A 5,784-nucleotide genomic window follows, 5' to 3' on the forward strand; every position below is an offset into this window, starting at 1 on the left:
AAGCTTAGGCATGGCAACCTTAGGCTGCAAACCAAACATCTATACCCCTATATAGTGTGTGAACATAATTGGTTTGATGCCAACAAAAAATCAAAATTTGCCAAATGTTGGCAACTTTTTGTGAGGTTGAGAAGAAAAGTTGGTAGCCAACCAATCACTAGCCAACATTTGGCATTTGCCAAATATTGGCATGCCAACTCTTGGCATCAAACCAATCATGCTCTAACTTTGAAAGTTGGTCATTGGATGAAGCCAATCCGACGGTACAAAGATGGCAAATCCGAGCACTACTGGCCGTTGGATATCATCTACATTCCACCAGATTTTTCCACATGTATAATCTAGAAGACTCCACATGTAGAAGCATAATGCACAAACCACCAGAATCTCATGCGTGCAATGCACGAGTACCTTACTAGTAGTAATAAATAAATTCCGGGTTTGGCACGAGCTCGTACTGCAGGAGCACCACAAGGCCTGCCGCAGGAGTTACATTTCCCTCTCGGGGCCCACGGGACCGAACTTCAGTGGCTTAGTGCCCGGCCTATGAGTCAATGGCATGCGGACCTGAAATGCGGCTGGCCCACATGTTATTCTCATGGTGGTGGTGTCGTTCGCGACTCACTCGTTCGAGATAAACCGGCCGGTGGTGGCGTGGCCGTGGCGAGGGTGCCACAGCTGGGCGTTGGGGCATTACGAGGCGTAGATGGTCACACCGGCGGGTACTACCTGTAGTACAGAAGTACTCCAGCTGAGGATTGATGCCCGGGACGAAATGTGTCACAGCCGCTGGATGAAAATTCGATGGTGCGGGAGTACGGATCGGAGCACAGCAGCGGAGCAGGCAAACCGCGTCCAATCGGGTGTGGCTATGGTAGAAAGTTGATGGTCGCCGCAGTTCAGCTGGCCCGCATGTCATGCACACAAAGGCAGAGGAGCGGTGGGGCCGAGAGGGATGAGGCGGACGTCGGGGGGATGAGGATCCCCTGACATGAACAATCCTACCATTTTATCGCTGACATGTGGGACCCGCAAGTGTGGGTCCCACCAGTCAGCGAAGGAAAGGCAGGGTAAGGCAATGATAGCCACGTCAGAAGATCCATGTCCACGTTGGGGGACGTCGTGCTTACAGGTAGGGTTGGAGCGGCGTCGTGGGAATCGCGTGTGAGTGTGGCAGTGGTAGAAACAAGAAACGTGATGGTCGCCGTGGTTCAACTTCCATGGACAAGCTATCATGTCTGCTGACACATGTATATCAAAACTAGAGTGTTTATATTTCAAGCACGTGAACAAGTATTATTATACTACTTAGGATCCATTGCAATGCACGGGCCAGCACATTGGTAGTAGTAGTGTCTATCTCTATCTCTAGAGGACTTCCCTCGTTCATCCTTTTCTCTCACAAGATAAATTACTCATACAAATGCATCTTGATGTTCTGTGGAACGCACGAGTATGTTTCCTTGGGGGTCTCTCCAGCGCGGCGTGGCCGTAGTTGCAAGTCGACGCCCCTTGAGATGCCAACGTTGAGGGGCACTCGGATTTCCTCCGATGAGCAGGTAAGATGAGTTTGATTACGTAGTAAATGCATTCTAAAGACTACTTCCGTGTCCATTTCCTAATTCCCCCCCTGCCCATTGTTTCACAGGTTAGGCTCGGTGCAAGTGGAGATTGGCTTGCATATGTACGGGAGGGTACCAACATCAATTTGCACAACATTTACAACGGTGACACCGTTCCCGTAGAACCTTTGTCCAACATTGGGACCAGCCATGCAACAGGCCACCGCATGAATTGGTACGATAGAACCACGGTGAGATTGAATAAGATAGCACGAACCTTGCACATGGCGGTCAAAGGTGGACCATGCTGTGTGCGGCCGATTTGTTGTCGTACGAGTACGAAGACGCTGTGCTCCTTTCTAACCGCATCTTCGCGGTGACAAACCAGGGGACTTGTTTCGTATGGGACACATCCTACGATATACTCCCTCTCTCCCAGTTTATTTGTTTTGAATCTTTTCGTTTTATAAGTTTCAAATTCAAATTTAGAGGGGCAGTGGGGCCCAGAGGGGTGAGCCGCAGGTCGTGGGAATCGCGTGTGGATGTGGTAGAAACTTGATGCTCTCCGCATTTAAGGTGGCCCACATGTCATGCACACAAAGGCAGAGGGGCGGTTCGGCCGAGATGGGTGAGGCGCACGTCGGGGGACGTGGTGCCGTGGGTTGGAGCGGTGTCGTGGGAATCGCGAGTGGTAGTGGATGAAACGTGATGGTCGCCGAGGTTGAACTTCCATGGACAAGCTGTCATGTCTACGGACACATGCATTGCATACCGATCACTGGAAGGAGTAGTAGAGAAAGCTAGGCGGATAAACAGTTCCTTATAGTCAAGCGGACCCACGCTACTACTTGTTCCAAAGACATGCACACCATCGAAATAGTCCATCTATATCAATATACATAGAGAGGGAATATTTTTTTTTACAAGAGAGGAAATAGTTCATCCATCCATAATGCCCTGCTGCTGGTGCAGCATCTTCTTCTTCTTGTTCTCATTTTCTATGGGAGACGGCTTCGCAACAAGCTCTCTGGACCTTGCAGCTATCTCGAAACTCACACGGGCATCGAGGGCAGCATATTTTATCCGCTCGTACGTCAAGGGATAATTCTCCCATCCATACGACCTTAATGCCAGCGTCTCGTCACCCTTCTGAATATTTGTTCCTAGCACAACATTTGTTATGTCGAATAGGGTTGGTTGTTTATCAAAATCTTCTACAGGAATTTTTATTTTGGTTTGTAGGTCAGCGATGGTTTTCAAATCAAGGTTGTACGGCTCCAACTTCTGTTTGTCCCCTGCGATGGCTGCCCAACAGAAGTATATGTCCTCCCGAGAAAAGAAATCATGAAGCTCACCTGGTATGGAGGGCGCGTGTATGATGTGGTACACCAAAACATCATCTTCGAGGCACAACTGAAGGACAGCGGCTCGTTGGATCTTCCCAGTGGCACGCTTCGTGTACTCTGCATCGAGACCGATGACATTCATCTCCACCTTTCGGAGGGAGTTGGATACATTGTTGATCCACTTCCGAACAACCCTTGGGTGGTCGGTGACTGTGGCAACTATGCTCAACGAGCCTTCGACGAGGACATGTTGGACGCTAAAAACCTGCATCTCGATCTCTTTCGCCATTTGGAACCGCTGGACCAAAGGGCTATGGTTTGGAGAATTAGGATTAGATGGCTAGTCTAACTGAAGATGATGATTATTTATAGGGGCTTTGGAATTTCTCCAGGAGGATGTGAAGAGGTTAAAACAATGTGAATGCAATGTGGTTTGGATGCAAATGAAGATCAAGGAGTAGTGAAAAAGCCAAGGAAAATTTGTTCCCGATGGAGAAGTAAATGGGAGAAGTTATGTGCATGCATGAGGAGAGCTGTGGTGGTTTGACTACTGCATGCAATGGATTGGACGGGCTCTTCGATTGCCTTTTCTCTCTCCCACGCGCACAGAATGGCCCACGTGCATGCTGCATTTTATTGGCTGGAGTCTGGCTACAGCTGCTCATGCATACGCTAATTAATGCTGTGAATGCAGGGCATGGAGGGAAATGGGCGCATGCAAAAGGGTATATAGGCAGACTAATTAGAGAAATACTAAAAAAAAATATGCGCAGATAAAAGAGGACTGGAGGGAGTACTACTCATGTTACTACTACGGTTATGGAATATGCGGTTATCCTCAAAAAAGAAAAGTCCTTCTTCGCGCTTCCGCATGCACGAGAATTTGGTTCTGCTTGCAATATGGATGATAGCTGGAGGATGAAGTTAACCCAGAGGCATGCTAGCACGGGAGTACTACTCATGTTCCTACTACTCCTACTACTAGTAGTAGTACAACTGTGGTACACTTGATGGTCAAAATACTATTATTCATCCGGTCCTCACAGTGAAGTGACAAGACCCTGCGCCTGAGGTGACACCAGTCCAGGCGGCGTGTCCGGGTTACCAAAGTCAGCCTCACCTTGTGCACTGTGCAGTCACTGTCACCGCCGCTGTATAGCATGCCTCGCCTCGTCTCCCTCTCCCCTACCACTCCATCTCCATCTCCGTCTCGCCGAAGATCCTGAGGTCACTCTTCATCATCTCACTGTGCCCCCGCGTACCCTCGCCTCGCTCGCCTCCCCCAGTACCACTATTCCCTCGCTAGCCGCTCCAGCACCGACAGCCTTCTCCCCCGTAAATCAAGCCCCCCCCAAAACCCCACCTTCCAAACTCCACCATGGCCGAACGTGAACCGCGCAGGATCCATATGAGCCGCGATTGGAGCAATCTCCCCAGTGACGTCCTCGACCTATGTTGTTTGTGTATGGATATGTTGAGCGCCCTGCGGCTGGCTGCATGCTCGAGGGGCATGCACACGGCCATCATCGAAGCGAGGCCAAAGCTTTTCAAGACACCCTGCTTGCTGCTATCTGGTCTTGTGAGGTTGGCTCACCATGATACAGAGGCGTACATGATGCCCCTCGACTTCAATCCGATCTCCATTAGCCGAAACTTCTTTGCAGGTATGTAGTGGGTCGCCGTACATCATTTCCCTCGACTTCGATCCGATCACCATCGCCCAAAACTTCTTGGCAGGTACGTACTGGGTTGGCATGAACTCCCACTGGATGGCTGCCTTCAGAGAAGACGGTAAAAAGTTGGTGCTCGTGAACTTCCGGACCTCCCATGAGATTATCCTTCCTCCATTGGATTATATAGAGTTTTACTATCACGGTCCTAGTCATCTAGATTACCACGTCAGTTGGACGGACCTTGTTTTGCAGAAGATTGTAATCTGCCAAGTGCCCACACGACATGCGAATTATGCAGACTTCAAGCTAATTGCCTTGTTCGACCGCGGACTCGCCTATCTTTACGCCGGTGCCTTCTTTAGCTGGAGACAACTCAGCTCGCAGTGGATCATCGTCAAAGCTGATACACACTTCTATGATGCTATTGAACACAGTGGCATCATCTACGCGATCGACAAAGCAGATGGCACCACATATTGCTGGGACGGCGCGTGTAAATTGTTTCCTTCTCATGTTAATGATGACGCCATGACACTGTTTGAAATTTTTGTGATGATTGGCATATCCCTGTTTGAGTAGAATTTGAGTAGAACTATGGCAATGTATTAGAGACACCGTAAATCAGCTATATTTGGAATGAGTTAATTCATGCGATTGTGATCATGTCATTACAGCCAATTTGTACCCCTGAATAATCAAACGGTTAGGAATATATGGATATTCTCCTTATTTTACAGTAATCTATATACTACTACTAAATATGAGTGTGTATCAATGGCCATGTTAGTTTCCTCATTTTCATGATGTAGAAACATGCACCACACTGTTGGTTTCATCTGACCATACATTAGGGAAATAAATGTGCATATGGAGAACTCTATATTTGGAAGTAGTGAAATCATGTAATGCTTACCATGTGTACATACCTATATTCGCCCTTCAGCAATCAATGGCTAGAATAATATCCTCACAAAAATTTTGCCCACAGAACACGAGTATATAACAATGCATGGTCTGTTAGTTACCTTGAATAATTTGTTTGTGAGGACAGAACATGACTACGTAACATGCATGACATGGTAGTTTCTTGTGAAGAATCGATTGCGAGATAACATGAGTATAACCATGCATGGCACTTCTATATTTTCGAACCCAGTATACATTTCCCTGTATTTTCCTCCTAGTTCCAACAGGGACATATCA

This window comes from Aegilops tauschii, chromosome 5 (genome assembly GCF_002575655.3).
Source record: "Aegilops tauschii subsp. strangulata cultivar AL8/78 chromosome 5, Aet v6.0, whole genome shotgun sequence".
NCBI lineage: Eukaryota > Viridiplantae > Streptophyta > Magnoliopsida > Poales > Poaceae > Aegilops > Aegilops tauschii.